This window comes from Corvus hawaiiensis, chromosome Z (assembly GCF_020740725.1).
Source record: "Corvus hawaiiensis isolate bCorHaw1 chromosome Z, bCorHaw1.pri.cur, whole genome shotgun sequence".
In the NCBI taxonomy this organism is placed as follows: Eukaryota; Metazoa; Chordata; class Aves; order Passeriformes; family Corvidae; genus Corvus; species Corvus hawaiiensis.
Genome location: NC_063255.1, coordinates 23900128 through 23912362, shown reverse-complemented (window position 1 = coordinate 23912362; position 12235 = coordinate 23900128). Strand labels below are relative to the sequence as shown.

General features: G+C 37.2%; 1 protein-coding gene across 1 annotated transcript in view; it reads right to left on the bottom strand.

The window, feature by feature from the left end:
* The window catches only part of ARSB (arylsulfatase B), a 76457-nt gene that overhangs the window by 45361 nt on the left and 18861 nt on the right, over positions 1-12235 (bottom strand). The gene's annotated exons all lie outside the window — the stretch shown is intronic.

Below are 12235 nucleotides of genomic sequence, written 5' to 3'. Positions count from 1 at the left end.
ATTTTTAGGCGGCAACATTGATATATAAGGTTAGACAAAACTGCGTTTCTCAGGCAGAAGGAGATAGACCTAATAAAATGAATTGAAACTAGTTAACATAACTGAAGTGATTCAGAAATTGAATTTATTGTTTGGTGAGAATAGTGTATAAGATGGCTACAGAAAAAATTGAATCCTGACTACAGAAATATCTATGTGAATTAGAGATAGCTCATGGAATTCTTTTCTTTTTAACTCTCTGACCAAGCTTCCATGCTTAGAATAAAACCCAGATCCTTGAAGTTAACAGTCATGATCCTTTGAAGTTACTTTCAGTACTGTTATACAATTGTTCTTGTTCAAACCTACTGAAATGTTCTCAGAAGAGTCATTGCTGGCAATTCTGTTAAGCATAATTATCCTCTATTTTAATGAGGTTAAAATTATTTCAAATAGTAATTGCTGAACTGACATTCAGTGTAATTTGACATGTTCATACTGTATTTTCTGATTAAAAAACATGAATTTGAGGGTAGAAACAAGAAGTCCAACACCTTACAGAAGAACTTTACTGTAACCAGAACAAAATTATCTTCTTTCTGGTTGGCAAGAGTTCAAGAAGCATTTGGACAATACCCTTGGGCACATGGTGTGATCCTTGGGGATGGTCCTGTGCAGGGCCAGAGGCTGGACTCAATGGTCCTTGTGGGTCCCTTCCAAATCCCTTGCAATTCAGCTTATTCTGTGTGTGACTCTGTGTTTAATTAGGGATCAATGTAACCCCCACATCTTTCTGCTTCACACAGAAGACCACTTTTGTTCTACAAAGGAATAAACCAGGGATATTCGTGAAGACTTTGAAACGTCAAGCCTAAGCTAAATGAAGCACTTGGCAAAAATAGAATTATCTGAAAAGAGTTGAATGTCCTGTGGCCCAACTAGCTTCCAGTTGGGATGCCCAGGTGTCCTGCATTTTTGGATTAAAAGGAAATGAATCAAGAGCTCTACCATCATTTCTCACACAACAGTGTTGAGCTCTGAGATCTGAGAACTTAAAACAGTTGCTGGTTACAACAACAACAAAAAAAAATCAGTTTCAACAATTCCTTCTACTCATAATGTAAACAGGAATTCCTGTCAGAGATATTCAAGGGACAGAGCTTTCAGTAGCTTTTAACCTTTGGTGTCTTTAGAATAAAAGGCATCTTATCTACACTGTATTACAGCACAGTTTGGACATGCAGAGAAATCAGAACTTAAATATGTTACATACCTCCTTTGTACCACAGACTACTCACTATCCATATCAGTTTAATAGCAGCACATGAGGGGTTTTTTAATTCCTGATTATCAGCAACAAAGCAACAAGGAAATTATAGAAGTAGGTGGTATTTCTGAAGAATAGAGAGAGGGAAGTGTGCACTTCTCAAGTTACAGTCAAATCCTTATGATACTTTTTCCTTGCTTTCTGTAAAGACATTCACATTCTGCCAGTTTTATTACACAATAAATTCCCTGATACAAGGAGTCTATCTAACACACATCCTGAAAGAACTTGTGTCTTGTATCAGCATTCAGACATAGTACCCCAAGTTTAAAAGAAAGGAGAAAAAAAATCTTGTTTTGATAGCTGATCTGATATGCAAATGAAAAAAAAACTGGCATATGAAACAAGGCTCATCCCCCTCATTTGACTTCTCATTCTCACATTACTAGAACACCACTTTTCCCTTCCTCAGGAATTCATGTTCAAGTGGTCCTTCCTGCATAATTTCTTTACTGAATTACCACGAAAGTGTTGAAGGAGGGAAAAGGATGGTTTCTGTTTTGATTATTGAAGTTTGTTTCCTTTCTAGGTAGGCAGAACATAACTGATGTGTCACCAGCAGTTCGTATGTACACAACACCTTCCACATGGTCTGAAATGTTATTGGGGACTTCAAATACCAACAATTTGTTAAAGAGGAGTTGGTTAACTAACAATGAAAGACCATAATGGAATCTCTATCAATAAAATATTTAGCTAACCACTAAATAATAAAGGGAGAGAGGGAATAAACAAGAAGCCACTGATTTCATGGAGTATAGACCTGGCAGAAAGTCCACTCAGGACTGTAACTGCTATTCTGGTTGGTTTTACCTTCAGGACTATGTCTGGACAGCAAGAAAGAAGATGGGCACCAGCTGTGTATGTGCGTGTTCAGCTACATTTCCTCTAAGTCAAGAGCTGTGGATGTATACATTGATGCTAAAAGCCTGCATGGGTTCAGAAAGCCACTGAGGAAGTTAAAGACAAAAAAGTAATTTATAGCTCCCACGTGAAAACACATCACCTCAGTCTCAGGAGTTTTTTCAGCCACAAACTGCTGAAGATTTGAAAGTTTTCACAAAAGTTTCCTAGACACATGCCACCAAGAATTGCCGTAGTGAGGGGGTGCCTGGCTAGACAGATCCTTCATCTGTGGAAGTACAACCATTCTCATGTTCTCCCAAGTAAGTTATTCCTCACTAACTCCTTATGCTATTTTACCCAAGTATGTCAAACATGGAACAAATTCCAAAGTCCATGTGGAAACTCCCAGTAGTTAAAACACACAATTAAAATCCACTTAGGTATGAGACAAATGGAGTCATTGTTCCTTCATATTCTACACTGGCTTCATATCCAATTCTAAATCCATTTCAAAACAATATTTTCTGAACTATTTATCATGTATTTTTGTAACTGTTTCTCTGCACGATTTATCCTAATATCTAATGTCAGAAGACAGTCTCCAGAACAAAGCTTTTGGAACCAAGCTACCTACACCTTGTGGCCCTGGTTTGTAAGACTGCTCAGTATTAAAGTTTCAGCCTTGCTACTTCAGCTTAAAACAGAAGCCTCCCCCAGGCATGCTACTTCATTCTCTCTTTGCTGGAGACAAAAATCAAATACGATTTTCATTAAAAATACTGAAATAGTGTGAAAGATGTAGTGAGCATATGTTCCTCATCTGTAAGAATAATTTTTGCAATTATATCCATATAATTTAGACTACAGCAGTACCCACAACATACTAGGTGTATTAAAAAATCATAAAATTAACCAGCTCTTGTCCCCAAAGAAAGGATGAAAGGGGAGAGAATAAGGCTGTATCTAGAAATTATGCCCATTGGCATAAGCATTACCTAGCTAACTTATGCAGCTTTGTTTGCTTTCTTGAATGGAAGCATCACACATTTTTAAAGGGCTTTGTTGCTTGCTTGGCTTGGCTTGCTTTGAGAGATGTTGAGCTACCCTTATTTTCTCACAGCATTAATCACTCTTATTATGTCTTATTTTAAGAAGGGGTGTACCTAGATGCTTTATTTCCATTCTCATGGAATTTTCTTCTACAAGGTGAAATTTGTGGCAACAAAGGAAAATGTGGGAAAGAGATAGTCTCACTAATAGAAGAATGGGCTGAAACAGAATTTGTAGCAGGTGCTACCAGCAAAAATGAAAAAATGCACAGCACATATATGCTGGGTAAATGACAAAACAAGAGAATAAAGGAGAACAACAGAAGCATCCTGGCTGCTTTAAAAGGTAGTTTCCATCAAAGCTGACATCAGTCTTGATGGAACAAGCTGAAAAAAAAAAGAACATTGCAAAGTACCTCCATCTCAAAACAATTTGGGTGAAAATAGGATATATTTTTTGACACAGAAAGTCAGAGAATATAACCTGTTCTTAAAATGTGGGTGATTGTCTTTAGAACTACTGTGGTTCTCTTATTAAAAATAATTAAGACGAAGAATTATTTTAAAACATTTATTTAATAAAAACCTTTAAACATAAGAAAAATAGATGCAAAGTAAAGCTTGTGTGTCTTGTGTATACAATACAACTTTAAAAATGAAGGCAAATGTTCTTCCCACAAACATCTGCTTTTTTAACTAATATTTATTGTCATATACATGTGAAAGAGCTTAATTTGCTAAAGCTGTAATTTCTAAACTGTAAGAGATGTTTTGCAGGAGTTTTTAAAGGAATCAATAAACAAAACTAAACTGAGAGGCCCTTCTGTTTCTCCCAAATACTACTCTGAAGAGTTGCCAGCTGCCAAACATTTTGAATAGCGCAGTGTATATATAGAGTGATGTAGGATGCATGCAACTAGTAAGCAGTTTAATGACTAAGAATTCTTTAAAGAAGAGATGGACAATAAAAAACAGCAATAAAACAATTCTGAGTGCAATAATTTATGAAGCATGGATTTACATCTTTGCATAGACTCACCTTCTTACAGAATTACCCTGGAACTGAAGCAACAGTCTGCTTTGTACTATGAAGAAAATCTACATTGGAAATAGATGCTCACAACTCTGGGGAAAGCTTCATTTGGGATTTATACCTCACTAGACAGTAGAAAACTATAAAAAGGCAAAGGTGTTGATTTAAGAACAAACTCTGACAAATGTCCTTCCCAGGATCATAAATATCTCTTGCCTGCATGCATTCATTGCCAAGACAAATCCACAGTAGTTACCAAACTCGGGGGCAATACTAATAGCATTAATAGATTTGTTAAAACTTCAAGCATCAGAGCCCACTTCTCTGAGAAATTCAGTTTAGACTGATCATTGGGCTTAAAAATTATTTTTAGGAAAAGAAATTAAATGGAAACAAGTACTGTAATACTGTATAAGGCCAGCTCTGTAAGAAAGCAAGCTTAATCTCCCCCAGTTGTTCGCATTAAAAAAAAAAAAAAAGTTCTTGTCTATGCAGTGGAACGAAAAACTTATTAAAAAAGCTATAAAGAGACCCTTACGTTTTGTTTTTTGGGTAGTGGGCAAAACACTATAATAGAAGTTTCCAAAGGCCACCTAAGTACAGTATGGACAACACCCTAGCTTCTCCACCATGTGGACATGTGGACCAATCAACTTTCTCCTGACTTCTACTGCCTGCTCACACTATCTTAGCAGGTTTTGATCACAATCCTGCCTCACATCAATGGTTTAGAAGTACTATTTTCTGGCAAATAGGCCAGAAATTAGTCTTCATCTAAAGATTTTCCTTGCTGGTTCTTTTTGTCAAGTCTTAGATAGGGCTTAAGTGTGTAGATTAAAAATGGTAAATAGTACATTAAAACTTTTTGGTTCTTTTTTTTTCCAAAAGAAACAATGTGCCTTCTTGTACAGCTACCTATTTTGTTCCAACAGACCAGGCCTTGTTTCAACTACACTACAGAAAAGTGAATTTTATTTTTCTTCCTACCAGAGCATACTTTTTTTGTTTCCCTTGTGACCACTCAGGTTGCTGCATTCTTCTTTCAACCACAACTGAGCTACACCCCACAGTCCCGTTGACGTGCCTGGCAAATTGTTCTAGACAAGCTCTTCCGAGAGAGCTTCCTGGAATTTCTCCAAAGATTCATTCAGGACTGTATTTGGTGCTGTTATTAAGCAGTTTTCACTCCAGTGGTTCCCTTTAGTTTGCATTTTCTTAGTTCAAGTAATAAAGAGCTACCTGTAAGTCTCCTTAGCAAGGGGAAAAAAAAAATAACTCTTGCTGACTACTTGTTTTAGATTGTAGGAATACCTCACAAACATATGCATCATTTGCATAAACTGCCTTAACTTCTATTTAGTCTACACCTTTCATTCTGCTGAGATGATGTAAGTATGTTTAAGTTTGTGATACATATTACACAACCTTGATTACAGTATCAGAACTGTAAATCTAAGTATATGTCCTAATAATCTCAATCCTCAAGGTAAATTTAACAACTGGTTTTGGCATTTATAGAACAAAGAGTGATATGGAAAATCTTTATGACAATAACTTTAGAAAATACAATAGCAATTAATTAATTCCTACAAGAAAAGGAACAGTCTTAAGAGAAAAAGATCCTTTCAGCACAGCAATCCAATAGGGTAAGTATTTCTGAACTGTTTTTCTCTGTATACCTCAGAGCACAATAAATTTTGCATGAACAAATTTTAGCAGTAAGTAACAGAGGACCAAAAGTGCTTGATATCACACACAGACTCACATACAAAATTAAACATGTCAAATGTATTATGTTAATGAGGTTTACAAATTTAAATACTTCTTGGATACCTACACTTGTTTTTTAAAATAGCTATCCAAAATTTAATACATCTGTATGCATCTAACTCATATATGCACAGAGAAAGAAATAACCAACCAACATTTACAATTTGACTGATTAGGAATCAGTCAACAAAAGAAAAAAAAAAAAAAGAGAGAGAAATCAAGTGCAATGAAGTGCTGTGTGCCAAGAAAATCTTTGAAATCTTTGACTATGAAAACAGTTTTCTATCCTATTCAGAACACAGCCCAAATAAATAATTAGAAATAATAAATCTGCAAGGGCAAAGAAACAAGAAAACTTTAAGTATCTAGGATTATATAAATACAATTAGATATTATAAATCAGTTCAGTATTTGTTATGTACTCATGATAACTTTAACCAACCATTAGAGTCTCTAAAGATCTAGTAAAACATTTCTGGCTCCTGGCTACCAACACCCAGGTCTCCTTTTGCCTGAAAACAGTTACAAAACACTTGCCAAATAGTCCTTACGTACCTCCAGTACAACATCAGCATGCCTCAGCTCTTTTTACTGTTTTCCACCTGTTATTTAGCTCCTAGTCTTTTTTGAATTGATGAATCTATCAGAAGCTGCAAGAGAAAACTCCCATGCTCTTTGATTTCTCAAGGGCCCCTGCAGTAAGCTGATCTAGCACACATCTGTCTGATATGTAAACCATGCCAAACTCTGCTTGAAAGCCTTGTCTAAAGCCACACTATTTTTAAAGTGAGTACAGACCAGAAGAAAAAAACAACTTCAATTTATTTTCTAATGCAGGGTATTTCAATATATTATCAAATTAAAGCATCTTCAAAATAAGGAGAAAGAACCTTTTAAGCTTCTGCTACTCCTGAAACTAAAGGCTGCTAACACCCTAAAGCCATGAACTGTATGTCACTTAGCATGAAATATATGCATAAAAAGTTTGAAGGGAAAATGGGGTCAATTATAACCCCCATTCCAGTTTCTTGCTTCTGATTAATACATTAATGACTTTGTGACGAGTGAAACTAAGGTGGTTTCTCTTTGCTAAATGGAACAGAATCCCTCCTATACATTCCCTCATTGCATTTAAAATAAATAACTCAGAAGGATGTTTAGTTTCCAAGTGCATCCCCCCTCTCTCCCTACCAAACAGAAGAGATATGTCCATATGGTAGACAGACAATAATAACAGGAGGACAGGATAGGGCTGACATATGACCAAAAGTATGCTGCAAAGCACTGAATTTTATGCATTAAATTTTCTTAGTGCAGAGACTGTCCAATAGCTGGCAGCACCTAGGTGCTTTTATTCAGTAAAAGCATTCGGAAGTTTATTTTGAATACATTTGGGTTTCTTCCTCTGCTTCTGGAAACAGCATGACTCTTAGAACAAACGTAGTGCTATTATCCAAATAATATTATGGATATTAGGAGGCACATTTATATCAGCTTTTGGAAGGAAAAAAGCAGGAAGAGGGCTGCTGTTAACTGTGCTTACAGATATTCCTTTTAAGCAGCGACCAGACAAAACCAATGCATCCACACCTTCAGATATATGGAAAATATCTGACCTCAGACCTGTTACATCTGTATTTTAGGCTTCAAGCTGTAAGGTAAGAAAAGAGGATGCTATCCCAACCGTGAAGAGAGCAGCTGGTGGAAAACTAGTTTTACATTTATTGCTGATCAGAGTCATATACAAGAAAAGAGGTCACTGACTTCACATGAAGCAGAGGCACTGAGGTGCACATGGCCTGCAAGGAGGCTGACAACCTCAGGGAATCATTATTTCACTTTTCTCCAGTGTCATTTGAGGGGGAAGGAAAAAATGACTACTTTGACCTAACACCCATTTTGTTTTCTTTTGAAAGCAAAAAAAGAAAAAGAAAAAAGAAAAAACAATCCAAAAACCCACTTCCAGGGATATGAAGTTGCCAAAACTTAGAATTAAAATGCAAACAGCAGAGACAAATGATCTAATATACAGGCATTAGAGCCTCAGGGTTCTTCCCAGAACCCATATTTTCCATCCTAATATCCTGTATCCCCTCTTTTTTGGAGTTTATTTGAGAGGAAGCTGCTCTGATTGCCTTCTGTCACTCCTCTGGCAGACAATAAACAGAGCAATTTGGAGTTAATTTAAGCAGTTTAGCACATCAGGATACAGCTGGGAAAGGTTTTGGGAGAAAGGCTGGGGAGGAAGAAGAGGGCTGCACACAGTCCAACCAAGCCTGCACACAGGAAGGTGGTGCAGATGGGCACCTTCCAACACTACCACCTGCAGACAGGGAAAACTGCCCCATGACAAAACTCTCCAAGCAGCCCAGAAACAGCGGAAACCTCACTGCAAGGAATTTAGAAGTCCACTCTTAAAAGCAGGAGTGGCAGGGCCACTACTTCATGTAAGGAATATTACAGCCGATCCTTGGTCATCCAGTGGTAACCCAACCCCTCCTGTGTGTCTACCACTTTTATATTTCACCCTCTATAAGCCAGATGTCTTTTCTTTCTTCTTAAGTTTAGACACATGCAATGGTTTTACACAGTACAAACAATGACTTGATTCCGGCCATTGGACAGATTTACATCTGTTTTTTACATCACTTTTATTTGAGTTCTTAATCACTTGGGGCCCTAGCTATACCCAGAATATATTGACTGAGTTCACTACCAGAAAGAAACACATACCTGCTGGCATAAAAATACAAAAACGAAACAAAAGTCTTCAGTTATTACTTAACGCAGGGGACATTTTAAAAAAGTGCAGCATGCACCTTAGGAAGAAATATGTGTCCGTAAGCTAATTCTCACACCAAGCACATAAACCACAAAAACTTAAAATCTTTACTCCAAAGAGTAAAGAAAATAATATTCTTTAGAACACTGGTCTCACAGGGGGGATGAAAAAGGCTAATTGTTTTGTGATCAGTTGTAATTTGTTTGCTGTAGGGTGTTTCATTCCCCTAGAGATTAAGATGAAAGGAAACAGGTAAGTTAATTAACAAGGTGGAAATGCAACAGTCTTGCGTAGGTACATCCAGCATTGTCTAAGGCATTCCCAACAGCCACCCCAGCTTTTGCTGAATGCAACAAAGACTATAGGGGAGGAAAGGGGTTATTTTTAAAGTTAATATGGTGACAGAGAAACACACATAATGGAAAGTAATGGAAGTTTAAATAAATAGTATCTGTTCTCTTTAATAATCTAAGTAGTGTTTTTAACCAGTTTGCATAAATCTGTTTTTTAGCAGCGGATTATGTTTTCCAGGCAGGGAAATGACAGATAACCTATTTGCTGAATGAGTGTTTCAGAATAATTTTTTGCTTGTTATTTATTTCTTTAACACCTTTGCTTGGTTACAAGTAACAATGGCTGAATAACATACTGCTGAACCTAAGAAAAGGATGTTAAGCTGGACAAAACTGAACCTCTGCTCTCATAAAAACAGAAAGAAACCTAGTGTTTAGTGTTGTGCCTAATACTCTCCCCTCCTTCATTTTGGCACACCAATTCAAGTGAGTGACAAGAAGGAACACTTAAATACAGAACTTTTAACTCATTAATGATTATTTTATTCCAACTTTGTGATTTTTTACCCCCAGCTACATGCCAAAACATGCCCTCTTTAAGTAATCCCATGTTTAAACCTCTGCAATCTGCCTGCACTATGCTAGTTCAGTAAGGTCACCAGCAATTTCCTCTTGGCAAGTTCCTGCCTTTCTCCAATATCATCGTCCTTGAACTTTTGGCCACTTTTGATCATATTTCCTGAATCCTGAAATTGTGAAATCTCTCCTCTTGGCAACATCTAGCCGTACAGACCACATTCAATTATACACTATAACTCTGAGAGATTTTAAAGTGGAGTTGCTTATATGTGCAACAGAAACAACTGTAGACTTCAAAGGAACAGTCAAATTGCATATTTTGCTCTTTGTGGGCATTATAGTTTTAATGGGTTTGTGCCTAAAGATGATTCCCTAGAACATTTACCCTGGAAACTTTATCCTTTATAGGTTAATTTTTTTATTTCCTTTTCCATTCCTGAAAGCGGGAAAGAAGCAGAAAACCCCGTAATGCACTAACAGAGTCCTCTGCTCAAAGACAGTATTTCATTACAAACAGAACTTTAGCCCTGGATGGTCAAATGATTCACAGTACACCCATACTTCAGAAACAGGCTAATCCTACCATTCTCAGAAGACATCTTGCCTTCTTCCCTCTGCAAATTTCTTACCTAATTTAGTGATATTAAAGCCATAAAGCACATCTGCTTTGTGATTCAACCTGTGCTTGCCAAATGAATTTCTCCACTATTGCTTGATATCCCCGATGCCACCAACAATCAGAATTTATCATCTCATTTATATCATTGACCAAACCACCCACATGATCCTTCCTCAGCCGGCTTAGTCCAACCCTGCATTAAGAAGTATTCAGTCAAAGGGGTAGGTCACTGCAAACGTGGGGCGACTAGAGTGGATGGTGGAATCTTAAGTGGTGAGCTCCCCTAATCTCCACATTTACAGCTGCAGGTTTATCTTCCTCGCAAAGGACTTCTGCCCTCATGAATAACCACTACTTGACTCATATATGTGAGTCCAGAAGTCACATTTTCCCTCTACTCCCACTTTAGCAGGGGAGTTTTACTAAATCCTACTTCAGATTTCTCTCAGGATTATGGAATATGTGACCCATTAAACTAGGCAAGGTCTTTAGGTCCATGTTTTCCCAAAGCTTATCTTCTCATTTGCCTTAGGCTACAGGAAGGCTCTGACCAAACTAATCCAAAGAATAGAGGTAATTAAAACCTCTCAGATCACACAAGAGGTCAACAATCCCTAAAAGAGGCTGTTATGATTGTGTTTACTCTTCACACAGTTTTGTCAAAATTATTTAGATTAATAAATCGAAACCACTGTAACTGTTTAAAATGTTTAAGCTACCCAAGGTCACCTGGAGGGAACCACAGGAAGCCACATGCAGGTCCTGAGCAGCTGAGAGACCTCAGGGGTAATCACCTGTGAAAGGAGGCACCTGTGGGCAGAAAAAAAACCCCTAACCTTAGCCCCACACATCAGCATCACTGTCTACACAGCTATTCTTCCTCCTGAGGCATGCATTTTTCCTTTTAGGTGGGTGGGGTTTTTTTGGTTGGTTTTTTTTTTTTTTTGGTTTTTTTGTTGTTGTTGTTGTTGTTGGGTTTGGGGTTTTTTTTGCCATTGTATTCTTCCTGGTACCTTCGACTTTCTAATGAACTGTAACGGATGGTCAGCAGTAGTTTCTCTCTCCTAGTCAATGCAAACCATTTGAGGCCAGTAAAATGTAATTATTAAATTGTTTTAAACAAAATCTTTGCTTTTTCAATCCTTTGAAATCACTGGAACACAGCTTGATGGCAGCAGAATGTGTGATACATTCAAGTAGGCAGGTATCAATTCATATCCTCTGCAGTCAGAACTGCAACTATGTACAACTTTACAGAGAAAAGAAATGGAGTGCACCTTTTGTTTTTAACCCCCATGAGTAACAGAAGAATACTGTTGAAAAAATTTGGACTTAACAGAAAAAAAACATGCAGAGGATGTCTTTCTTTATATCCACTTGTTACAAATGCTTATTTGATTGTAAAACCTGTTACAATACTTCAGTGCAAATAGAAAGAAGTAGACGTAAAGCAGACTTAAAGAGATATAACTATTAAAACTCTCATTAAATTCTGCATACCAGATGTCAGCATATGCTATTTCATTGTTGATTTGATAAAGTACACTCCTGCAAGACACCAGAAGCAGTACAATGCTTCAATACATCCAGCTCTCTGCACTGATCAGCAATAATCTTTCGCATAGCCTAAACATGGGGACCATCTACAATACAAGAAGTCAGTATTGAAAACCTACACTACATTTGCTGCATTATTTGGTTTTACGTGTTGTAGGTTAAAGCCATTTACTCTAAAATATAAGTGAAATTACTGCTGCAGACTTCTGGTTCTCCCAACCAGTTCAAGCAACTCTGGAATCTTAATACACAATTCAGGGTCAGCTCACTTCAGCATACACAAAGCTCTGGCTGCATTTTAACTTGAGAAAACACAATTGGAGGTCAAAGGTAAGAGCAAGCATAGGCAGCATTCCACACGGCAGCAGTGCTCAAAGTTCAGATAAAAACAGGGCTGTTTC